The sequence below is a fragment of the Limulus polyphemus genome, unplaced genomic scaffold (assembly GCF_000517525.1).
Source record: "Limulus polyphemus unplaced genomic scaffold, Limulus_polyphemus-2.1.2 Scaffold110, whole genome shotgun sequence".
NCBI lineage: Eukaryota > Metazoa > Arthropoda > Merostomata > Xiphosura > Limulidae > Limulus > Limulus polyphemus.
Window position 1 is genome coordinate 418,222 of NW_013665720.1, and position 14,352 is coordinate 432,573.

The 14,352-nt window shown below is 33.4% G+C and overlaps 1 protein-coding gene across 2 annotated transcripts in view; it reads right to left on the reverse strand.

Annotated features, from left to right (window-relative positions):
• LOC106471090 (kinesin-like protein KIF26B) overlaps positions 1 to 11,929 on the reverse strand; it is a 358,285-nt gene extending 346,356 nt beyond the window's left edge. Inside the window, exon 1 of one of the 2 annotated variants that reach the window (XM_022400595.1) lies at positions 11,756 to 11,929. The gene's annotated coding sequence lies outside the window, so the exon portion shown is untranslated. Of the gene's footprint in view, positions 1 to 11,185 lie in introns of both variants that reach the window. The other variant, XM_022400592.1, reaches the window with a different exon arrangement.
• Positions 11,930 to 14,352: the final 2,423 nt, after the last annotated feature.

The window sequence follows — 14,352 nt, forward strand, 5'->3', positions numbered from 1 at the left end:
AGTTGTATTCAGAAAGAATAAACCAGTTTTATTTGAGAAAGGACTTGTATCGTTAAAGTTTTTTCGGAAAAATATTTTACGGAAAATTAACTAACGACCAGAGACGCAACAATACTATTTAATGTAGTAACTATTTATCCTGCAACACTACCTACAAACAAGTAAACACACACTTGAGATCACGTCTCTGGTATTGTTTCAACACTTGAAATAACAAGTAGTGTATTGTAATACAAAATATTTTTTAACAATAAATACACATTCTTGAGGTCAGTCTTACTACAGTTTGATAATATTCTAATTCAATGAAATATAACCGAGAAGTAAAATACCGTTGCCTTTGATAATATTACATCTCTGCAACAACATCTTATTATCTTACATTCTACTTGACGATAAATAGACATATTACCGAGTCTAAGGACTTGCAGCTTTCAACCATATGCGCACTTGGACTAAATGGACAGGTCAGATACCTTGTAGAATTCAAGTATAGCTAGCCCTAATTTTAAACTACTGATCAGAAGGAAGACAATCAGTACCCACCACTACAAAGGCTTTGTCAGGCTCATTTGAACGAAAAACTAGATTGACTGTCACTTTTATAACACACCCACAGATGAAAGTGTATGGCATGTTCATGAGCATTCTGTCTCCAATCCAGAACTATTCGACCTGCAGCTTAATACTCAAAAGAAATATACTACTTATCCCAACAACGTTTATCTCAGGCCTCAACTTATGAATAAGTAAGCTCTCTTTTATTCGGAGGCTCTGCTCATCATTGGCCCTTGCTTAAATCTTAAGCGTCACATCCTCTTAAGGCATGTTCAAGTACGCTTAACTAATTGGGGAATCTTAGGTTAGCATGTTCTTTAATCTACGTTAAACAGCTTTCTTTTAGTAGAAACAATGTAGTCTTGCTGACAGTAACGATAAGTAGATTTATAAACTGTATATGATGACTGTAAAATATGAATCTGTTCCACAAATCTAATGAAGAACCGTAGGTGACAATTAGGTTCAAACACATATTTTAAGAGTATCTATGAATGTCATTTTCCTACTTATTCTTCATGATTAACGAATATTTCCCCGTGTAGAGTTGACGATATCTTGACACTTGCTATCAGCAAGGCTGTATTGGTTCTACTAAAGAAAACTGTGAACGCGGATTAAAGAACATGCTGACTTAAGATTACCCAATAAGTCAAGCGTACTTAAACAAGCCCTAAGAGAACGTGACATTTTTGTTCATTTCAATTGGTTTCAGATCATAGCAAGGACTAATGATGAACAGAGCATCCGGATAAAAGAAACCTTACTAATTCATAATCGGAGATAAACATTGTTGAGACAAATAGTAAATTGCTTATAAAAAATGTAGTCGTTTGACAAATAATTGAACATACTGTTAGATATAATATCAAAATATTACAATATTGCAATCAAACGATATTTTTGTCAGTTTAGTTTCTCTAACAATGACACATGGAGAAGAACTCCCAGAAGTTAAAACAGCGTAATACTTTGAGAAAGCGAAAGAGGGCGCTTCAGATTAGTCTGTATTATTCATTTCAGTTTAACTTAAAATATAACAAAATCACTCTATTAAGAAATTGTATTGTATCTGTACTACATATATGCTTTCAAAGATCAGAAGGAAATTTACAATACTATTTTAACCTCCAGCATATATATATATACTCTGTCACAAAATGATACAAGGCAATGTATATTCCCTGTGTAACTACAGTTAGCCAGTATTGTGTCCCTTACGTACATGCCTAGCTTTTAGAACAAGAGTGAGCCATCGATCACGTGCACACTGAAACATGACAGGCCAAGGGAGGTAAAGAACGACCTTAGAAGAAAATACAGAATCACTTTTCGAAAAGCGTTTCTAGTACTTTGTTTATCTCCCATAAGGATTAGCTTTAAAGGTGAGTTTTAGAGAAGTTGTATGTCAATTGTTCAAATGCGTATCGTACTGATGAATACGATATTAGCTTATTTCAGAGCCTTTCAATGACGACCGAAGTAACCTTTCCAATGAAATTTAAAGCTTTTTTTTCGCAACTTAAGTTTACCGATAAGAGCCGTCCAAAAACAAAAAGACAAATGTTGTGGAAAAAGAAAAAAAAAACTGTAAATAAAGATTAACTATATACAAAAGAATGCGACGTCAATGGACATTATTAGTTAGTCAGAAGAAAATATACCCCCGCCCTCAATGACTCAGCGGTAAATTTGAAGACATAAGACTAAAAGCGGGGTTTCGATACTCGTACTTGTATAGTCTTCTGCTTGGAAACCAATCACAAGCAAAGAAAAACTGCAGAAATTAAATGCATTGTTTTATTTCTTTGTAATAAAGTTTTTTTCTCAGATAATAAAAGTAATACTGAATCCGTGTTGTGAAACAAAAGTATCCATGTTATTAATAACTATATATTATCATAAAATGTATACACAGTATTTCAATGTCAAGCGTGCAGAAACAACTAAACGAAAGTCTGCCTACAAACAAATATAAGGTCTAAAATCAAGTGAAACAGAAGTTATAATGAACTACAAAACATAGTAATTAAAATGAAGTACATCACAAAGTATCTGGAATTTATTAGATTACCCAATCAAGTAATCACGGATAGCACATGATAAATTACATATACCAGTATCTGTAATTTATTAGATCACCCAATCAAGTAATCACGGATAGCACATGGTAAATTACATATACCAGTATCTGGAATTATTATTACTAGTACTAGTACTATTCCTTAAAATGAGTTACGTCTCATATATTTTCAAATCAAGTAAATCAATCGTTATCGAACATCTCCAAGCTTTGGCAATCTAGGAGAGAGCACTTATCTAGAGTTAATTATGTTCATCACACATAATCTAGCCAAATGTGTTTCAAAGCGTCTACAATAAAGTGCATCACATAGAAGCTATCGCCACATGCGTGTTACAATATCTATAATAAAGTATATCACGTATTAATTGCAGCTACAAATATGTCACACTATCTACAATCAAATACATATCACTTATTCTTTGAAGTCATCAACAGTTGCGGACGTTACATAACTGAAAATCAACTATATGGTATTAGAACTAAATTAATGGCACCAAGTAGTATCTACAGACAAATACGTCATCTAGCAACTACAAACACGTACATCACATAGCAACTACAAACACATACATCACACATTGTTTAAAATACGTACACCACATACCAACTACAAACACGTACATCACACGCTGTTTAAAACACGTACACGACATACCAACTACAAACACATACATCACACACTGTTTAAAACACGTACACGACATACCAACTACAAACACGTACACCACATAGCAACTACAAACACGTACATTACACACTGTTTAAAACACGTACACCACATAGCAACTACAAACACATACATCACACACTGTTTAAAACACGTACACGACATACCAACTACAAACCCATACATCACACACTGTTTAAAACACACATACTACATAGCAACTACAAACACATACATCACACACTGTTTAAAACACGTACACGACATACCAACTACAAACACGTACATCACACACTGTTTAAAACACACATACTACATAGCAACTACAAACACATACATCACACACTGTTTAAAACACGTACACGACATACCAACTACAAACACGTACATCACACACTGTTTAAAACACGTACACCACATAGCAACTACAAACACATACATCACACACTGTTTAAAACACGTACACCACATAGCAACTACAAACATGTACATCACACACTATTTAAAACACGTACACCACATAGCAACTACAAACACATACATCACACACTGTTTAAAACACGTACACGACATACCAACTACAAACACGTACATCACACACTGTTTAAAACACGTACACCGCATACCAACTACAAACACGTACATCATATATTTTTATAAATACGTACACCACATAAGAACTACAAACACGTACATCACACATTGTTTAAAATACGTACACCACACAGCAACTACAAACACGTACATCACACATTGTTTAAAATACGTACACCACATAGCAACTAGAAACACATACATCACACACTGTTTAAAACACACATACTACATAGCAACTACAAACACATACATCACACACTGTTTAAAACACGTACACCACATACCAACTACAAACACGTACATCATATATTATTAAAAATACGTACACCACATAAGAACTACAAACACGTACATCACATATTGTTTAAAATACGTACACCACATAGCAACTACAAACACGTACATCACACATTGTTTAAAATACCTACACCACATAGCAACTAGAAACACGTACATCACATATTGTTAAAAACTCGTAAACCACATAGCAACTAGAAACACATACATCACACACTGTTTAAAACACGTACAGCACATAGCAACTACAAACACATACGTCACACACTGTTTAAAATACGTACACCACATAGCAACTACAAACACGTACATCACATATTGTTGAAAACTCGTAAACCACATAAGAACTACAAACACGTACATGGCATATTGCTCAGAGCATGTATACCACATATCAACTAGAAACACGAACATGACACAAAGTTTAAAGCATTTACACTATATATCAACTAAGAACACATACATCACACATAGCTTAAAACACGTACCTGCTTTTTTTTCTATAACCGAGAACACATCAGTTTTGCAATTTAGTACATTAAACATTATGTATGTGTGATAAAAACAGCCACCAATTTTAACAATGAAGTGTATCACATAATATCTACAATCAAGTACATCACACAGTATTTATACTCTGTAAATGTGTACACAAACAGTGCTTACAACCGAGAACATCACACAGTATTTATACTCTGTAAATGTGTACACACACAGTATTACAACCAAGAACATCACACAGTATTTATACTCTGTAAATGTGTACACAAACAGTACTTACAACCGAGAACATCACACAGTATTTATACTCTGTAAATGTGTACACACACAGTACTTACAATCAAGTACATCACACAGTATTTATACTCTGTAAATGTGTACACCATACAGTACTTACAACCAAGAACATCACACAGTATATATACTATGTAAATGTGTACACACACAGTACTTACAACCAAGAACATCACACAGTATTTATACTCTGTAGATGTGTACACAAACAGTACTTACAACCAAGAACATCACACAGTATTTATACTCTGTAAATGTGTACACAAACAGTACTTACAACCAAGTACATCACACAGTATTTATACTCTTTAATTGTGTACACCACACAGTATTTACAACCAAGTACATCACACAGTATTTATAATCAAGTGTATTACACAGTTCTGTAGCAGTTACATCACTCATAATTTACAAGTATATTACACACTACCTACAATCACATGCAATTCAGTGGTTCCCAAACTTTTTATGCCGTGTAATCCCAGTAAAACCTCTGAGCCAGCGACGTACCCCTGATGCACATAATTTGTTTTTAAAAAACAAATTCCCATTCGTTCATGTTGGTAAAAAAAAGACAAATCAAAAGGAATGATTCGAAGGTGAGTTAGCAATAATCTAAAGTTGAGTGCTGACTAGCGGAATGTGTTGGTAACTCAACGACACGGATCTTCAATTTTGAAGCGCGGGGTTTGTTTTCTTTTTAATAGTTTTCAATGGCTCTAACTTACCCATTGAAAGATATTCGCGTACAACCGGTATACGTCAACCCATCAACGTATATCACACGGTGAGAAATGAACTCATGGAAATTGCTGATAAGAACATTTCTTAGTAAGTATCATGAAGTACATATAACATTATCTATAAGTAAAAACACCATATTCTGTCTATAATTACGTATGTTACACAGTATTGAAGAATCAAGTATATCAACCAACAAGTACATATAACATTATCTATAAGTAAAAACACCATATTCTGTCTATAATTACGTATGTTACACAGTATTGAAGAATCACGTATATCAACCAACAAGTACATCACAAATTATCCATCTAGATTTTTATGTTAATTAGAATGAAGTTAATAAAAATATTAAAAAGTTTATTTCGAGAATTTTCAATTCAATTTGTCATTTTTAATGAATTCAACTTACATTTTAGAGTCGATCATAAAGAAATTAATGGCTATTTTGATCCCCACATTGTCTTACCTGATGATGACAAAACCTTGTCGAAACGTTGTACATTTGCTGTTATGTTAAACTTATATTAAAGTTTTTCTTCATTACCCATTCAAGCCGTCTCCAGCCATTATTAGTCTCAAAGTGGGTTCCTTGTCACCGAATCTTACATGTGATAAAAAAAAACTCCAAAATTAATTTTCAACGATAATTAAGTATTAAAACCTTTTAACGTTTGTGCCCATTAGTCCACCTCTTGAAAAGAAATATTAATTGAACATAATTTCTTCCACCCGTTTGTGTTCAGATTTTCACAGAGAAATTTTTAGAAATAAACTAGTCAATATAGATTTGAATAGAAGAAGAAAATGGGAGTGGCAGCGGTCACCTTGAAGTACAGTAATTCCTAGAGACCAAATCAACATAGAAAAAACGTTTCTACGTCACTGGACTTAAATAAAATTGATGAGATCTTAATCAAGTAAAGTCGTAAGAAATAGTGAAAGAACATATATTGTTATGTGTGAATTTTCAATTTTTTTTCCAAAACGTGTAATGTCAGAGAAACTAAGAAAGAAACCTTGCATGACGAAGAGGCCTAATCTATTCTTTGATTAACTACTCCCTCTGCAGTAGATTATAGCTTCACGGGTTTTTAGCACATTTATATTTGAAGAGTACATCTTGGACAAAAGCGCTTAAATTAAAATTAAATCTTATAGCTAGTTATTTTAGAATAATTTATTGTTATACACAAGGTTACAACTGAATGATCAAGTTATCTTCATTCATTGTTTGTGACTTCTGTATGTGTAACACTTACAGGTTTCTTTAATTATTTCCGATACTTTGTGTGAGTGTGGATTACTGTAGATGATGTACGCTGGTCTCACATCGTTTTATTCTCTGTTACTGAACAAGTCATGTCAAGTCATCTTCATTCATTGTTTGTGACTTCTGTATGTGTAACACTTACAGGTTTCTTTAATTATTTCCGATACGTTGTGTGAGTGTGGATTTCTGTAGATGATGTACGCTGATCTCACATCGTTTTATTCTCTGTTACTGAACAAACTATCGATGATTGTTACCAAACAATTTTAGTTTGGATTCATAGGTAATGAATCTCATCCAGCTTTGCTCATCCCATTGTGTTAATTCAGTTTGATGACACTATTTTAGCCTATTTTTTTGTTTGTGTTTGTTTGTTTTAGACCAAAATATCATTGAACTATCTACTATGTCTACCGCAAGGAATCGATCCCCGGGTTTTAGTTTTGTAAATCTGTAAAATTACCACTGTTCCACCAGGGACATTTTAACTTTTTATTTTGGTTATCTCTCCTAGGCAGTGATTTTGTGAACATCTGAACTGGATTGTCGTGCCTGAGTTAGTTAACGCCACTTTTAAGTGGTTTGGGCTTTCTACATACACCATCTTTGTTATCAACACTATTATTTTCATTCAGAATTTTCATGGTGTTCCTGCTGAAACATCAGATTTCTTCTCAATCTATCATATCGAATGTTCTTCACTTGTCAAAAACTTTGATTTCTACTCGTTTGTCATTTGACATTTTTGCCCTGTTAGTCATGGTTGCATTCACCCCTCTATTGCTGGGAATAGTATGACTGCCTGGTCTGTGGCATTCTCTGCCTGATTGATTGGATAACAGACATCACGGTGTAAACTATCATCATGTGACTGTAGTGTGTTGCAGTTCATTTTTATACGATCGCATAATATTACAACCTAATATCCAATTTTGTCACTGTTTCCATGATAACTTCAAATACTGTATATGCGCACACATAAACATACACACGCACACATATATATGCTACTTCAATAATAAGTGATTTCACGAGAAAAGCTAATTTACAGAGGTTCGATCTCGGCCCGTCGTGATGCAGGCTGGTACTAAATCGATTAGTGTGACAGTGTGTATTAAATAAGCTTTTTTGAGCTACTAACAGCTGCATATTAGTGTAACAGTGTGTATTAAATAAGCTTTTTGAGCTACTAACAGCTGCATATTAGTGTAACAGTGTGTATTAAATAAGCTTTTTGAGCTACTAACAGCTGCATATTAGTGTAACAGTGTGTATTAAATAAGCTTTTTGAGCTACTAACAGCTGCATATTAGTGTAACAGTGTGTATTAAATAAGCTTTTTGAGCTACTAACAGCTGCATATTAAGATTTTGTCCATCTTCCTTATATAGATATAATGTCAAGTTTTAATTGCACATGCTCATTGTTTGTTATTTTAATATTTTCTTCCGGTGATAAAGTACTTACTCCTACTTGATGTTGTCACACACTTTATTTTAATTCAATATATATTTAATAATTTACGTTTGTAAGAGCTTAACTCTCTCTACCACTAAATAACATAAACAATACAATACTTCTGTTTATCTTCATCATTCATTATATTCTATTTATCATGTATTGTTTACGATTTATTTTTTCTCGTTAATGTTGCTTGTTATGCCTCTACAATATTATATAAAGTATACTTGTAAACGTGAAGTATAGGAAGTGACTATAGTCATTAAGAAGAAAATATACACGAAACATTGATATATATAATATCATTTCATATGCGTGTGTTAACAATTGCTATTTCTATGTTGTCAAATTGTTCTTTTGACAACACAAAAAACTTCTTTGTTGTAATTATATGTCATTCTATAGTACATCACGCAGTATCTAGAATATAGTATCTACAGTCCAGTACATCAACAGTCCAGTACACCTACAGTCCAGTACATCAACACTCCAGTACATCAACAGTCCAGTTCATCAACACTCCAGTGCATCAACACTCCAGTACATCAACAGTCCAGTTCATCAACACTCCAGTACATCAACAGTCCAGTACATCAACAGTCCAGTTCATCAACACTCCAGTACATCTACAGTCCAGTACAGCAACAGTCCAGTACATCTACAGTCCAGTACATCAACAGTCCAGTTCATCAACAGTCCAGTACATCTACAGTCCAGTACATTTACAGTCCAGTACATCAACAGTCCAGTACATCTACAGTCCAGTACATCTACAGTCCAGTACATCAACACTCCAGTACATCAACAGTCCAGTTCATCAACACTCCAGTACATCAACAGTCCAGTTCATCAACGAATTGTTTTCACTGAGTTTACCCCAAAGGTATTACTGGCATTGTCTAAAACTTTATAGAATAAACATTATCTACAGCCCAGTGTATCAAGCATTACTTCCAATATCTTTCCACAGTGTTTACTGTCAAGTGTTATTGAAAATATGTAAAATCATATAAATCAAACAATATCTAAACTACAGAGCTTCACACAGTTTTTACATTTATATTCAACAAACAAGGCCTGCAGTTAAGAACATAGTACATTATCTACAGCTAAAAACATTGCTAATTATAAAATTAAATGCCTTACTACAGTACCAAAATTCAACGTACCTACAATAACGTAGAATCTCAAGAGTATATAAGCATTACGTTCACACATTATCTACAAACAAACACATCTGACAATATCTACAATCAAAATCAACTAACAGTAACTGCAACTAAAAGTACCTGAAGCTGTCTGCAATCAATATCGACTGACAGTATCTCCAAACAAAAGCATCTAACAGTAGCTACAATCAGAAACATAAGTCAGTATGTAGAAACAAAAGCCCTTGAAATTATCTACACACAAATGTATTTGACAGTGTCTGCAATCAAAAGCATCTGATAATATCTGTAAACAAAAGAAACTGACAGTATCTACAAATAAAAACACCAGACAATATCTTCAATGAGAAACATTTGATATTATGTGCAATCAAAGGTACTTGACAGTATCTACAATGAGAAACATATGTCCATATCTACCACCCAAATCATCTAGCAGTATATACAATCAAAAGCATCTGACAGTATGAACAAAGAAAACACCTGACAGTATGTACAAATAAAAGCATCGTACAATGCTTACAAACGAATGCATCTGACAGTAACTGCAACCAAACCATATGACAGTATCTACAATCAAAAGCACCCCATTAACTACAATGGAAAGCATCTAACAGTATCTGCAGTTGAAAGCTGCTGACTATATCTACCAAAAAAAGCATCTGGCGATGTATAAAAAGAGCATCCTAAAGTATCTACAATCTGAAAGAAACATCTGACATTTACTAACAAAAACATCCGATGGTACAAACAAAAGCATCTGACAATATCTGCAATGAAAATCGTTTGACAGTATCTACAAACAAAAGTATCTGACAATATATGCAATGAAAATCGTTTGACAGTATCTATAAACAAAAGCATCTGACAATATTTTCAATGAAAATCGTTTGACAGTATCTACAAACAAAAGCATCTGACAATATCTGCAATGAAAATCGTTTGACAGTATCTACAAACAAAAGCATCTGACAATATCTGCAATGAAAATCGTTTGACAGTATCTACAAACAAAAGCATCTTATATTACCCATCTAGTAGCTTGATAAAAATTCAAATTTTAAGGATTAATTTATCGAAGGTACATTTTCCGAACTTTTGTTAGGAAAAGAAACTCCTTACAGGGGTTAAAGCTTAGTACACGAAACGCATATGTGAAATACAGAATATTATGTTGATTCTTCATTAATATCCAGTTCAGAAGCTAGTATAACATCATAGAGAAATACTGCTTTGTGTATATTCATTGTAATAAAAAAAAACACAAATATTCCAGAAACCGTTGCTAGTTTAATATTTTTAAATAAAAATCAACGCAATCCGAACTTGTTAAATGCAACTTTAAGTAGAGAAAACGTGCCGAACATTTTATACATTTGAAACTTGATGATAACCAGCTTTCTCGAAGTATCTTTCAGAAATCATGTTTTTCAAATGTTTCAACCAAGTTTAGTTTATGAATTTTATAACCATTTTGCAGTAAATATTATATTACCATTATCTTTATAAATTTCACTTTATAAATGATTCTAACTTACCTTCAACTTTAGATCAGGAACTTGCTATTTAGGAACGAAGTGAGTATCTTTGTAACAAAGTATTTAATTCGTCACTTATAGCGGGTCCTTCTATAACACAGTTCAATATATCACTAAAAAGTAAATCCTTCCGGAGATTTATAGCTGAACACTGGTTCCATATACTACATAGTCTACCTATTCACTAATCATCAGTCCACCTGGTATGTAATTAAACTGATCACTAAACAACGGGTTCGCCCATCTGTAAATATATTATTTAATAAACGCTAAACTCATCTGCAACACATCTGAAATTGTTACTAAAACTCCTCTAAGCCTAACTATTGAACAGTGGATGGTAAACCTATCCAATAATTTCAGCGGAAACCAAGTACCTTTATTTAGGCATCACCAGTCAGTGACGATTCCCTAATTGTTGCTGCTGTCGGATAGAAGGTACGAGAATCATTCCTCAATATCTACTCTTTGTGAAGAAATGTCAAAGTATAGAAGTTCTGTCTAGAACAGAGACATTTCTCTTATAAGTAATTTATAAAACAAAAATAATATTGCATGTTTATACTCAACAGATCACTTGAGATGACACTACTAGGTACTCAGGTGCAAACTGATCACAGACATGAATGTTAAATGTAACATCTAGGAATCTCTCCACTAAGATCCACACCCACTAGCAAATAAGGCTTCTAACTTCCTGCTTCAGCAAAGATATTACCTGATCCTGCTAGTATGGCCAAGTCAGCGAACGCGGCACGCAGTCTATTGTAGTAGCTGCTTCAACGGTTTGTGCGCTCTCAGTCTCTGGCGAGTTAACTGCGCAGGTGCCCAAGAGCATGTCCTGCTTCACGTATGTGTACAGAATTGCATACAAGTAAGCTGTGGCACGAAGGCGGCTTACCGATACAATTAAATAGAAGTGGGGACATTGCTCTCATACGCCTGAGTGTAGTGAATATTTGTTACAGCAACGTTGAAAGCAAATTCCATAATATGTTGGATGAAAATCAGCAACTAAAAAGTGGTGAGTCCACGTGACAAGGTTCCTCAGTTCTTTCTATTTAATTATGATATGACACACGAATTGTTAGTTTGTATCATTGAATTCTATGTGATAAAATAACATTACGAACCAGAAAAGAAACGCTATTAATTACCATTGCTTACTTTCCATAATTAAGCCTTTTTAAGTGCTTCTAATTGACATCTATTCGTTTCTTTTGTAAAGAAGCATGAAATATGTGTTGCTCCCACATCCTGCAAAACAGACGTTAAGAAAAAACAGAAAAATAACGTTGTATATGATCCATCTTCCCTGTACTCCATTCTACGATAGTATCTGTTGATTTTTGCGCTATACTATCCACTTTCCAGCTAATCCATTCTACAACAGTAAGTACAGATTGTGCATTATACTATCCACTTTCCATCTAATCCATTCTTCAACAGTAAGTACAGATTGTGCATTATAGTATCCACTTTCCATCTAATCCATTCAACAACATTAAGTACAGATTGTGCATTATACTATCCACTTTCCATCTAATCCATTCTTCAACCGTAAGTACAGATTGTGCATTATACTATCCACTTGCCATTTAATCCATTCAACAACAGTAAGTACATATTGTGCATTATACTATCCACTTTCCATCTAATCCATTCTACAACAGTAAATACATATTGTGCATTATACTATCCACTTTTCATCTAATCCATTCTACACCATATTTTTCTACTTGATATTCTTGTTTGTTCCTCGCGGTTTTTAACAAATATCTGAAACATAGAATCTATTGAAGTCTTCTACTTTGTCATAACTTCTTACCACAGGGGAAGAGGTATGTTCATAGGCACACTTGACCGTACGCTATCTAACAAATGTATTACAAATACACAACGGTCGTTAAAATATTCTTTGAGACAGATACAAGTTAACTGATTTATTTTCCAAGAAAATAACATTATTCATTGAATTTAACACTATTGATTTAATACTTCTTCAGTTATTAATGCCAAACCATCATCTGAACTGAAATTTACTTGTTTACTGTTTAAACGTGTTTGTATGAGTCTTAAACAGTTTACTCTGAAGTTAAATGTCTTCGGGCATCAAATGTTAAAGTTTCTTAGTATATGATTCGCTGGGTGTATAAAGTAAGAATATTTATTAATCCAAAATATCTAATATTTTATTAGGAGTTTCAGTTACAGTGGTTTCGTGAAAGGGTAGAAAAGTGCAATGCTGGTATAGTCACTACAGTAAAGGTGGCGCATGTTGAAGTTGGTAATTTATGGTTGTAACACGTTATTAACCTGTACCCTCGTAGTATCGTGAAACTAAATGGAAAACCGGTGTGGTTTACTGTTAGAGCCTTTATATTGAAGAGTTTGATTGAAATTATTCTGAGATATACACAACATTCTCATATGAATGTTGTATTTTATAAGGTACCACCTCATAAAATCTCAAACAAATGAACTAACCAATAACCGAAATTCAGTAATAAGAAATATGTTACTTCATCCAAAAAATATACTGTTAGTGAAATATGCTCCGGAACTAAAATACTTAAACTCACCTTCAAGCACAGATATAACAACATGTTTTCCTATTGTTCTCAACTGATAACATCATTACTTAATAATTCCATTTATTAATAAATTTAATTCCAAATTATTTCATTAATTTGACAAAATGACATATTTTCTCTTTTAAAATGTACTGAATTTCGTACTATAAAACAACTTACAAGTCAGATAATCTTAATTGCGTAAGCTATGAGCTTTCATGCGTAGTGCATTCTTAGACAAACTGGACATCTAGGTTTCGTTATGTTAAGTCTCATAACTGTATAGAACTATAGATTTAACCCGGTATATTCTGAGTGTATAAACTACTACATTCCACCATCTAACCACATGTAACTGTATAGAACTATAGATTGAACCCGATATATTCTGAGTGTATAAACTACTTCATTCCACCATGTAAACACATGTAGCTGTATAGAACTATAGATTGAACCCGATATATTCTGAGAGTATAAACTACTACATTCCACCATCTAACCACATGTAACTGTATAGAACTATAGATTGAACCCGATATATTCTGAGTGTATAAACTACTTCATTCCACCATGTAAACACATGTAGCTGTATAG